Source organism: Solea solea, chromosome 1 (assembly GCF_958295425.1).
Source record: "Solea solea chromosome 1, fSolSol10.1, whole genome shotgun sequence".
In the NCBI taxonomy this organism is placed as follows: Eukaryota; Metazoa; Chordata; class Actinopteri; order Pleuronectiformes; family Soleidae; genus Solea; species Solea solea.
Window position 1 is genome coordinate 19,423,782 of NC_081134.1, and position 13,495 is coordinate 19,437,276.

Below are 13,495 nucleotides of genomic sequence, written 5' to 3' on the forward strand. Positions count from 1 at the left end.
ATATCCGTTTGCAGCCGTGACTCGTATCCTTGTCAAACTTTTTAGGTCCAGCATGTCACCTACCCTTCTGAATTAGACGAAGTCATTGTTGATGAAGGAGATCACAACCTCTGTCCTGTAAGTACTATATATACCAGGGGTAGGGTTAGCAGCATCATCATGTTTAAGATGCACAATAATTTAGTTATACATTACAATTCATTTATATATATTAAAGTAGCATTGTCATTGTATCAATATCCGTTTGCAGCCGTGACTCGTATCCTTGTCAAACTTTTTAGGTCCAGCATGTCACCAACCCTTCTGAATTAGTCGAAGTCATTGTTGATGTAGGAGATCACAACCTCCGTCCTGTAAGTACTATATATACCAGGGGTAGGGTTAGCAGCATCATCATGTTTAAGATGCACAATAATTTAGTTATACATTACAATTCATTTATATATATTAAAGTAGCATTGTCATTGTATCAATATCCGTTTGCAGCCGTGACTCGTATCCTTGTCAAACATTTTAGGTCCAGCATGTCACCTACCCTTCTGAATTAGACGAAGTCATTGTTGATGAAGGAGATCACAACCTCTGTCCTGTAAGTACTATATATACCAGGGGTAGGGTTAGCAGCATCATCATGTTTAAGATGCACAATAATTTAGTTATACATTACAATTCATTTATATATATTAAAGTAGCATTGTCATTGTATCAATATCCGTTTGCAGCCGTGACTCGTATCCTTGTCAAACTTTTTAGGTCCAGCATGTCACCTACCCTTCTGAATTAGACGAAGTCATTGTTGATGAAGGAGATCACAACCTCTGTCCTGTAAGTACTATATATACCAGGGGTAGGGTTAGCAGCATCATCATGTTTAAGATGCACAATAATTTAGTTATACATTACAATTCATTTATATATATTTTAGGTAGCATTGTCATTGTATCAATATTCGTTTGCAGCCGTGACTCGTGTCCTTGTCAAACTTTTTAGGTCCAGCATGTCACCAACCCTTCTGAATTAGTCGAAGTCATTGTTGATGAAGGAGATCACAACCTCCGTCCTGTAAGTACTATATATACCAGGGGTAGGGTTAGCAGCATCATCATGTTTAAGATGCACAATAATTTAGTTATACATTACAATTCATTTATATATATTAAAGTAGCATTGTCATTGTATCAATATCCGTTTGCAGCCGTGACTCGTATCCTTGTCAAACTTTTTAGGTCCAGCATGTCACCAACCCTTCTGAATTAGTCGAAGTCATTGTTGATGAAGGAGATCACAACCTCCGTCCTGTAAGTACTATATATACCAGGGGTAGGGTTAGCAGCATCATCATGTTTAAGATGCACAATAATTTAGTTATACATTACAATTCATTTATATATATTAAAGTAGCATTGTTATTGTATCAATATCCGTTTGCAGCCGTGACTCGTATCCTTGTCAAACTTTTTAGGTCCAGCATGTCACCAACCCTTCTGAATTAGTCGAAGTCATTGTTGATGAAGGAGATCACAACCTCCGTCCTGTAAGTACTATATATACCAGGGCTAGGGTTAGCAGCATCATCATGTTTAAGATGCACAATAATTTAGTTATACATTACAATTCATTTATATATATTAAAGTAGCATTGTCATTGTATCAATATCCGTTTGCAGCCGTGACTCGTATCCTTGTCAAACATTTTAGGTCCAGCATGTCACCTACCCTTCTGAATTAGACGAAGTCATTGTTGATGAAGGAGATCACAACCTCTGTCCTGTAAGTACTATATATACCAGGGGTAGGGTTAGCAGCATCATCATGTTTAAGATGCACAATAATTTAGTTATACATTACAATTCATTTATATATATTAAAGTAGCATTGTTATTGTATCAATATCCGTTTGCAGCCGTGACTCGTATCCTTGTCAAACTTTTTAGGTCCAGCATGTCACCAACCCTTCTGAATTAGTCGAAGTCATTGTTGATGAAGGAGATCACAACCTCCGTCCTGTAAGTACTATATATACCAGGGCTAGGGTTAGCAGCATCATCATGTTTAAGATGCACAATAATTTAGTTATACATTACAATTCATTTATATATATTAAAGTAGCATTGTCATTGTATCAATATCCGTTTGCAGCCGTGACTCGTATCCTTGTCAAACTTTTTAGGTCCAGCATGTCACCAACCCTTCTGAATTAGTCGAAGTCATTGTTGATGAAGGAGATCACAACCTCCGTCCTGTAAGTACTATATATACCAGGGGTAGGGTTAGCAGCATCATCATGTTTAAGATGCACAATAATTTAGTTATACATTACAATTCATTTATATATATTAAAGTAGCATTGTTATTGTATCAATATCCGTTTGCAGCCGTGACTCGTATCCTTGTCAAACTTTTTAGGTCCAGCATGTCACCAACCCTTCTGAATTAGTCGAAGTCATTGTTGATGAAGGAGATCACAACCTCCGTCCTGTAAGTACTATATATACCAGGGCTAGGGTTAGCAGCATCATCATGTTTAAGATGCACAATAATTTAGTTATACATTACAATTCATTTATATATATTAAAGTAGCATTGTCATTGTATCAATATCCGTTTGCAGCCGTGACTCGTATCCTTGTCAAACATTTTAGGTCCAGCATGTCACCTACCCTTCTGAATTAGACGAAGTCATTGTTGATGAAGGAGATCACAACCTCTGTCCTGTAAGTACTATATATACCAGGGGTAGGGTTAGCAGCATCATCATGTTTAAGATGCACAATAATTTAGTTATACATTACAATTCATTTATATATATTAAAGTAGCATTGTTATTGTATCAATATCCGTTTGCAGCCGTGACTCGTATCCTTGTCAAACTTTTTAGGTCCAGCATGTCACCAACCCTTCTGAATTAGTCGAAGTCATTGTTGATGAAGGAGATCACAACCTCCGTCCTGTAAGTACTATATATACCAGGGCTAGGGTTAGCAGCATCATCATGTTTAAGATGCACAATAATTTAGTTATACATTACAATTCATTTATATATATTAAAGTAGCATTGTCATTGTATCAATATCCGTTTGCAGCCGTGACTCGTATCCTTGTCAAACTTTTTAGGTCCAGCATGTCACCTACCCTTCTGAATTAGACGAAGTCATTGTTGATGAAGGAGATCACAACCTCTGTCCTGTAAGTACTATATATACCAGGGCTAGGGTTAGCAGCATCATCATGTTTAAGATGCACAATAATTTAGTTATACATTACAATTCATTTATATATATTAAAGTAGCATTGTCATTGTATCAATATCCGTTTGCAGCCGTGACTCGTATCCTTGTCAAACTTTTTAGGTCCAGCATGTCACCAACCCTTCTGAATTAGTCGAAGTCATTGTTGATGAAGGAGATCACAACCTCCGTCCTGTAAGTACTATATATACCAGGGGTAGGGTTAGCAGCATCATCATGTTTAAGATGCACAATAATTTAGTTATACATTACAATTCATTTATATATATTAAAGTAGCATTGTCATTGTATCAATATCCGTTTGCAGCCGTGACTCGTGTCCTTGTCTAACTTTTTAGGTCCAGCATGTCACCAACCCTTCTGAATTAGTCGAAGTCATTGTTGATGAAGGAGATCACAACCTCCGTCCTGTAAGTACTATATATACCAGGGCTAGGGTTAGCAGCATCATCATGTTTAAGATGCACAATAATTTAGTTATACATTACAATTCATTTATATATATTAAAGTAGCATTGTCATTGTATCAATATCCGTTTGCAGCCGTGACTCGTATCCTTGTCAAACTTTTTAGGTCCAGCATGTCACCTACCCTTCTGAATTAGACGAAGTCATTGTTGATGAAGGAGATCACAACCTCTGTCCTGTAAGTACTATATATACCAGGGGTAGGGTTAGCAGCATCATCATGTTTAAGATGCACAATAATTTAGTTATACATTACAATTCATTTATATATATTAAAGTAGCATTGTCATTGTATCAATATCCGTTTGCAGCCGTGACTCGTATCCTTGTCAAACTTTTTAGGTCCAGCATGTCACCAACCCTTCTGAATTAGTCGAAGTCATTGTTGATGTAGGAGATCACAACCTCCGTCCTGTAAGTACTATATATACCAGGGGTAGGGTTAGCAGCATCATCATGTTTAAGATGCACAATAATTTAGTTATACATTACAATTCATTTATATATATTAAAGTAGCATTGTCATTGTATCAATATCCGTTTGCAGCCGTGACTCGTATCCTTGTCAAACATTTTAGGTCCAGCATGTCACCTACCCTTCTGAATTAGACGAAGTCATTGTTGATGAAGGAGATCACAACCTCTGTCCTGTAAGTACTATATATACCAGGGGTAGGGTTAGCAGCATCATCATGTTTAAGATGCACAATAATTTAGTTATACATTACAATTCATTTATATATATTAAAGTAGCATTGTCATTGTATCAATATCCGTTTGCAGCCGTGACTCGTATCCTTGTCAAACTTTTTAGGTCCAGCATGTCACCTACCCTTCTGAATTAGACGAAGTCATTGTTGATGAAGGAGATCACAACCTCTGTCCTGTAAGTACTATATATACCAGGGGTAGGGTTAGCAGCATCATCATGTTTAAGATGCACAATAATTTAGTTATACATTACAATTCATTTATATATATTTTAGGTAGCATTGTCATTGTATCAATATTCGTTTGCAGCCGTGACTCGTGTCCTTGTCAAACTTTTTAGGTCCAGCATGTCACCAACCCTTCTGAATTAGTCGAAGTCATTGTTGATGAAGGAGATCACAACCTCCGTCCTGTAAGTACTATATATACCAGGGGTAGGGTTAGCAGCATCATCATGTTTAAGATGCACAATAATTTAGTTATACATTACAATTCATTTATATATATTAAAGTAGCATTGTCATTGTATCAATATCCGTTTGCAGCCGTGACTCGTATCCTTGTCAAACTTTTTAGGTCCAGCATGTCACCAACCCTTCTGAATTAGTCGAAGTCATTGTTGATGAAGGAGATCACAACCTCCGTCCTGTAAGTACTATATATACCAGGGCTAGGGTTAGCAGCATCATCATGTTTAAGATGCACAATAATTTAGTTATACATTACAATTCATATATATATTTTAAAGTAGCATTGTCATTGTATCAATATCCGTTTGCAGCCGTGACTCGTATCCTTGTCAAACTTTTTAGGTCCAGCATGTCACCAACCCTTCTGAATTAGTCGAAGTCATTGTTGATGAAGGAGATCACAACCTCCGTCCTGTAAGTACTATATATACCAGGGGTAGGGTTAGCAGCATCATCATGTTTAAGATGCACAATAATTTAGTTATACATTACAATTCATTTATATATATTAAAGTAGCATTGTCATTGTATCAATATCCGTTTGCAGCCGTGACTCGTGTCCTTGTCTAACTTTTTAGGTCCAGCATGTCACCTACCCTTCTGAATTAGTCGAAGTCATTGTTGATGAAGGAGATCACAACCTCCGTCCTGTAAGTACTATATATACCAGGGGTAGGGTTAGCAGCATCATCATGTTTAAGATGCACAATAATTTAGTTATACATTACAATTCATTTATATATATTAAAGTAGCATTGTCATTGTATCAATATCCGTTTGCAGCCGTGACTCGTATCCTTGTCAAACTTTTTAGGTCCAGCATGTCACCAACCCTTCTGAATTAGACGAAGTCATTGTTGATGAAGGAGATCACAACCTCCGTCCTGTAAGTACTATATATACCAGGGCTAGGGTTAGCAGCATCATCATGTTTAAGATGCACAATAATTTAGTTATACATTACAATTCATTTATATATATTAAAGTAGCATTGTCATTGTATCAATATCCGTTTGCAGCCGTGACTCGTATCCTTGTCAAACTTTTTAGGTCCAGCATGTCACCTACCCTTCTGAATTAGACGAAGTCATTGTTGATGAAGGAGATCACAACCTCTGTCCTGTAAGTACTATATATACCAGGGGTAGGGTTAGCAGCATCATCATGTTTAAGATGCACAATAATTTAGTTATACATTACAATTCATTTATATATATTAAAGTAGCATTGTCATTGTATCAATATCCGTTTGCAGCCGTGACTCGTATCCTTGTCAAACTTTTTAGGTCCAGCATGTCACCTACCCTTCTGAATTAGACGAAGTCATTGTTGATGAAGGAGATCACAACCTCTGTCCTGTAAGTACTATATATACCAGGGGTAGGGTTAGCAGCATCATCATGTTTAAGATGCACAATAATTTAGTTATACATTACAATTCATTTATATATATTAAAGTAGCATTGTCATTGTATCAATATCCGTTTGCAGCCGTGACTCGTATCCTTGTCAAACTTTTTAGGTCCAGCATGTCACCAACCCTTCTGAATTAGTCGAAGTCATTGTTGATGAAGGAGATCACAACCTCTGTCCTGTAAGTACTATAGATACCAGGGCTAGGGTTAGCAGCATCATCATGTTTAAGATGCACAATAATTTAGTTATACATTACAATTCATTTATATATATTAAAGTAGCATTGTCATTGTATCAATATCCGTTTGCAGCCGTGACTCGTGTCCTTGTCTAACTTTTTAGGTCCAGCATGTCACCAACCCTTCTGAATTAGACGAAGTCATTGTTGATGAAGGAGATCACAACCTCCGTCCTGTAAGTACTGTACGGCAGTGACCTCTGACCTGTTGAACACCTGTAAATAGCATCTAGCTGATGCAAACTTTTTGTCACTTTGATCGTCACGTTAATTTGATCAGATCAATCAAAGTCATTTGTAGAAATGACCCAACACCACTTTTTTGTGTCTTATGTGATATTGAGAGTATAATTTTTATTTTCTACCAATTTCGTCTGATTTAGAGGTTGCATTTGTTACCTATGAACATAATGCTCCAGCAGCATGGCACACGTTTGCAGCCGTAACTCAAATTGTTTGCATTTTTGATTCCCAATCCAGTGATTCATGCCGGTTTGCACGATTTACACCCTGTATCCTATTAAAGATCAAGTAATAAAATGTCAACTTTTTGTTCTATCTCGCTCATCTCTTCTTGTTTTTGTTGCTCCCACCAGTCAAGACCTCAAGCCTCGTCTTTGGCTCGTTCTTGGACTGGCAGAGCAAGTGCACCATGGTAATTACAGTATTTTACTGTTGTTTTGAAGCCTTGAGTTTGGTATTTTAGCCAGTGCTACTGTATGTTTAAAATCAGAGTTCAACCAGGCACCTGCTGTCAATGTCACAGCTATTGAGTCTGCATATGAGCCGATAATTTATAAACATAAACACCAAAAAGGGCAGACACCTCCAATAAAAAGAAAACAGTTTTAGAAGGGTGTTGGGTGAATAAAAAGAACTTAAAGCTCCCATTTAAAGTATATTTTATTGCCAGTGACAATTCAAACACAAAAGCTGTCTAAAGAATAAAAAAGTGGTAATAAAATAAGATCTTTTAAGTGGGAGCTTTAAGGTCTGACGTTAATCTCCTCAGCAGAATATTTACTGCCATAAATTCAATATATATATATATATATGTATATGTATATGTATATGTATATATATATATATATGTATATGTATATGTATATATATATGATGTGTGTATATATGTATATATATGTGTGTGTGTATATGTATGTATATATGTATATATATATATACACACAAATATATATGTATGTATATATATATATATATATATATATATATATATACACACATATATATGTATATATATGGATGTATGTATATATGTCAGTATCATTTCTCTGATTGTTGTAGCCATCATATTTATTTTATCTTTCTGTGCAGCCCTGGAGAAAATGTGACAATTTATACACTGCAGATATAAATTCCAAGTTAGATCATTTAAAGGTTTCAACAGGAAATTAGTCTTTTTAGAAATTAGTCACTGATTTGTCAAGCAGGAGGAGGAAAAACTAAGAATCCTTAACTGCTGCTAACAGCGTTTAATCATTTATAGCCCCAAATGCATGGGGGCTCTTTTCATGCTCTTCATTTGTATTCATTAATATTCACGGGGTGTCAAACGTCGTAGGTTGTTCATTTGTTAAACCGGAGGAGACGCGTGGAGGATAGGAGGGCGAGATAAGGGGAAATGATTCACTGATAACTCTTGGGTTTCATCATCTGCGATCTGATAATATTTCTGTCTTTTCTATGAAGACGTTTGGGTGGAGACGTGGTCAAAATGTAGGAGTGGAGCTAAAACTCGTTATTATCGTCATCTTTGGGCCAACGTCTAATTTAAGCCTCTATGATTGCACTCAAAACGCTGAAAAACTCTGAACTTTAATCTTCTTTCTACCACCAAAACAAACTGTGTTATACATTTGGTTATGAATTACTGTTGTTGGATCAGATTGGTGTGAAGATCATTTGTATTATTTATTATTCTTTCTTCGTCGTCTGCTTCGTCTTCTTCATCTGCTTCTGCGTCGTCTTTGTCGTCTTTGTCTGCTGCTTCATCTTCATCTTCTTTTTCGTCGTCGTCTGCCTCTTCTTCCTCTGCTTCAACTCTGTCTTCTTTGTCTGCTTCTAGGGTCTCTTTTTGTAAATTCTTTCAGGTGCAAAACAAGGTTTTAAACACTACCCATCACTGAGATACATTAACATAAGTGGTTTATACATCAGTTTTTTTATAGGAATGGCTCAGATATCACAACCTTGAGTATCTAACGATACCGATATTGGTCCGATAAAGTCATTTTATACCTTTTAAATACCCATGAAGCTGAGTACATTTTCATCTTTTTGATATCCAAGTATCATCAGCTCATCCCTCGTATTTTGACATCTTGTCTTCCAGGTGTGATTTTAAATTGTAGCCAGTTTTTGAAAAGAAAACAGTTGGAAATTGCATCTAAAATGATTACAAGAGGGATGAGGGTGAAAAATTATTAAATTGCTGTGGGCATGAATAAAGTCATTGATGAGCACGTTTAATGTTTAAAAAAATAAATAAATCAACCACCTGTAAAACTGAAATAAATTCCACTCTGCTTTGGTGTTTAACATGATTTTTCCCTGAAGAGTTGAAAAGAGTTAAGGTCTGCTAACTCGGTCGCTAACGCTGTGCAACTCGACAAAACCATTTAATTAGTCCTCAAGGCCTTATTATTCTCCTCAATTGTTCTTTTTTAAATTTGTCAGCCAGTCTGTACAGTGTACCTGCTTTTGTTAACCGTCTAACCGTTCTCATTCACAGGCGGGAGGCACTCAATCCTATGCTGGTGGTGAAATGGCTGCTGGAGTGGCTGCTACATACACTCATTGGAAAGCTGGTGTATCATTGCCTACCGTGGCTCCCGAATTTGCAGCAAGATGCATTAGTTCACGTTCTGAATTTTTTCGTTTCAAAGTTAATCCACTGGCTTATTCCATGATCCAGTAGTGTGAGGGTCAGCCTTCGCTACCTCACCCCAATTCTTTGGATCAATTCACAAGGGTTCGAGTGATGTGAATTACATTTTCTTTTTGGTTTTTCTGGGGTTTTTTGTCACTGTCATCTTAGTCAAGGTAGATGTAGCCCTGGGCTATATGTATCTTTTATTTATGTTTAAGAATGTTAGAAACTGTTATGAAGGAATGTTAAAAATGTTTAAATGTATAATGCCAATATGTAATTCATTTTTCCAATGGCCTGTATTATTTTTGTTTCAATAATATATTTTTGTAAACCGTTTTAAAAATGTGACCTCTGAACCGGAACGGAAGACGCACGCGAGGAGAGAGAGCGAACGAAGGAGAAGGAGAAGGATAGCGCGGACGGCTAGTCCGGGCTCGATCTTTATTTCCATGACATAGTTAGAATCTTTGTCTAGGCTATGAGAGAGGATTTGGACTGGTAAAGTTGTCGGACAGATAACTACATTATCGGTGCTGTATGGTTTGGACGGTAAAGAGACTTCACCAGCGTGAGTAGCTCTTCCTGCTAAGTTAGCACAGAGTTCACAGGCGAGGCGGCGTTTCATCGTTCTGTTTTATGTGTTATAGCGTAAATACATTTCTGTTTTATAAAAAGGAATGATTCTGTGATTTCATTTTACATACCATTGTGGTGATCAGGTGAACAGTAAGAATTTAGGGTAAAAAGAGTTCATTCATATATTACAAATCCTAACCAAACCATATAGGTTAATTGTAATTGATAATTTTAAGAGAGCTCAGGGAGCACCCCAAGTAGAAGTTAAGTCTATTTAAAGTTCCATACCTATTGTAGGGGCACTGGGGTGCTACATAGAGTCGGAAGAAATGTGTTTTTAGGGAGTCACGTGAGGGATCAAACAAAGATCAAGTGGGATTTATAAAACATAGATCATCAGCTGATAACATGAGGAGATTATTACACTTAATTTGGATGAATAGAAACCCCCACCCTGTTTCGGCCATATCACTTGATGCGCAGAAAGCTTTTGATAGGGTGGAATGGGCTTTTTTATTTGCTACTCTTTAAAAATTTGGGTTTGGGGAAATTTTTGCAGAGGGATTGACAAGACGGTTCAGCGAGGACTCAGACGCAGAGGCCTTTTAATTGTCTTTATTGGCACTACACAAGGCAGATCCTCTTACTGAGGGAAAACAAAGCGTGGCTATGAAAACCTATAACCAATGGGGAGCGCAACGCTCTTCAAAAGAAACGTTGCAGAACTATAAACGTGGAAACAAAAAATCACTACGAAGAGGAAACAAACTCAGACTATGGTTATCATGAAAAACTTAAACAGAAAACTCACCAAACGGAGGAAAAACAAGGCTCTAAGCACTTCAAAACGAAAACAAACTCAAAGAACAATCCTACTGATTGGCGATCTATAACTAACTAAGAATGAGGTCAAACACAAAACGCAATCTAAATGATTGGATCTACTCAGTCTAACTAATAAAACGTAAGTCACAATCCTAGTGATTGGAGTTTCCTAAAAAGCTGTGAAAATTAACAAACAGAAAATCTCTCCCAAGGAGGAAAACAAAAGGGGCTATAAATCTTAACTAAGGTATTAACTTACAGGCTATGCTAAGAAAACTTACAAAGGAAAGGCGTCGCTCATAAAGAGGTGGCATCTGTGGCTGTGACGAGGAGCTCGGGTGATCAGGCATGGGCGAAAACACACTGGCACTGACACAGGGGAACAGAGAGTTTTTAAAGTCCACATGGCTTAATTGTCAGCAGGTGTGTGTAATCAGGACCGGCAGGCCGGCAGAGGAGGGGGCGGGGCAAACTGCCGGAGTGACATGGATAAGAGTTTTATACTCAAATCCTAAAGCTGCTGTCTTTACTAACGGAATAAATATCTCAGTTTTTCAGTATTACCAGGTCAACTAGACAGGGGTGCAGCTTAAGCCCACTATTGTTCGCAATTATCTTATAACCATTGGCTGCATTGATTAGAGTGGAGTCAAGAATTAAGGGAGTCATTGGAGGTGGCAGGGAACACAAATTAGTCGAGATCCGACCAGTTCTGTGTCAGTCTTACTAGAAATTATTGAAACATATTCTAAGGTCTCTGGTTATTGTATTAATTGGCACAAATCAGAAGCTATGCCAGTGTCTCAAACATGGAGGCCACTTTTGGAAATATTTACAAATTAGACACTGTATTAAGGAGGTTGTTCCCGCTGGTCAGGATAAGGGTCCAGTTGAGTGTTATTGTTATTGTTGTTTTTGATTTTTTTCATGTTCATAATTGTGTAAAATAATAATAAAGTCTAAATTAAAAACAAAAAAAAAAAGAAATGTGTTTTTAGTCGGCGGTGGAAGATGTGGAGGCTTTCCGCTGTCCGGATGTTGATGGGAAGCTCGTTCCACCATTTGGGATCTAGGACAGTGAACAGTCTTGAGTTCTGTGAATGCCTCTGCGATCCTCTCAGTGATGGGGCAGCGAGCCGGTTTGCTGATGCAGAGCGGAGTGGGCAGGCTGGGGTGTAGGTTTTGATCATGTCCTGAAGCCAACCGTTCTACGGAGGATGCTGTCTCGTTAGCACTTCATACGGCCCAGACTCACCTGCAGCATCCCGACACCTATGTTAGGATGCTATTTGTGGACTTCAGCTCAGCCTTCAACACCGTCCTCCCAGACATGCTGGCCCTTAAACTCCACAACCTGGGTCTGTCAACATCACTCTGCTCCTGGATCAGCGACTTTCTCACCAACAGGCCACAGGTGGTGAGGATAGGGGAGTCCACGTCTGCTCCACTAACCCTCAACACTGGCACACCGCAAGGCTGTGTGCTCAGCCCTGTCCTCTTCACCCTCTTCACACACGACTGCTCTGCCATCCACTCCACAAACATGGTTGTGAAGTTTGCAGATGACACCACCATAGTGGGTCTCATCTCCAACAACGACGAGACCCACTACAGAGGAGAGGTCCAGAACCTGACCCAGTGGTGCTCAGGGAACAACCTTGTTCTAAACACCAACAAGACCAAGGAGGTCATAGTGGACTACAGGAAGTCCAGGAAGACTGTACACGCTCCGCTCAGCATACATGGAAAGGAGGTGGAGCGTGTAGACAGCATAAAGTTCCTGGGCATCCACATTTCCTCCGACCTCTCCTGGTCTGTGAACACTTCACACCTGGTGAAGAAGGCTCAACAACGGCTCTTCTTCCTCAGGAAGTTGAAGAGGTCTGGGCTCTCTTCCCAACTGCTCATAAACTTCTACAGAGCCACTGTAGAGAACATCCTGTGTCTCAGCATGACAGTTTGGTATGGCAACTGCACAGCACAGGACAGGAAGAACCTAGCCCGGGTGGTGAGGACAGCACAGGGGATTGTGGGATGCCGTCTACCTGATCTGGACTCAGTTTACACTGCCCGAGCCTGGAGAAGGGCCAGACGCATAGCAACAGATTCCACACACCCGGGCTATGCACTGTTTGTACCGCTTCCATCAGGAAAGCGGTACAGAAACATCAAAGCAAAGAACAATAGACTCAGGGACAGCTTCTTCCCCAGCGCTGTGAAAGCACTCGCCCCCCCACAGTGAAAACAATTTGCATCCCTTCTCTACAACCCCCCCCCCCCCCCCCCCCCCCCCAACACACACACAAGCAGCCACACACACACACACCCTCCCAAACACACCCCTGCTGACCCCCCCCCCCCCCAAACCGGCTCAACTCTCCATAAAACTGGACCACGTTGCACTAAACTGCACTTTGTAGTTTAATATACTTTACTTTGCACACACTTTGCACACACTGTACTTTTATATTTTTATATTTTGTTGGGTCTTACATTTTGTTGTGGCTCATTAAGTGTTAAGTCTCTTGTTGTGTCTTATTTAAATGCCTTTCGTTATGTCTATTTAAATGTCAAGTCCTTCGTTATTTTTGCTATTCTATTGTGTACCTCAAGCCGGGAGTCTCTGCAAAAATGTCATTATTTCCTCATAATG

The 13,495-nt window shown here is 38.8% G+C and overlaps 1 long non-coding RNA gene across 1 annotated transcript; it reads left to right on the forward strand.

Moving 5' to 3' along the window:
- The first annotated feature begins 6,655 nt into the window (after positions 1 to 6,655).
- Positions 6,656 to 10,068, forward strand: LOC131466691 (uncharacterized). The gene is made up of 3 exons (XR_009241447.1): positions 6,656 to 6,727; positions 7,148 to 7,206; positions 9,301 to 10,068. It is a non-coding gene; the product is annotated as an uncharacterized LOC131466691 (long non-coding RNA).
- Positions 10,069 to 13,495: the final 3,427 nt, after the last annotated feature.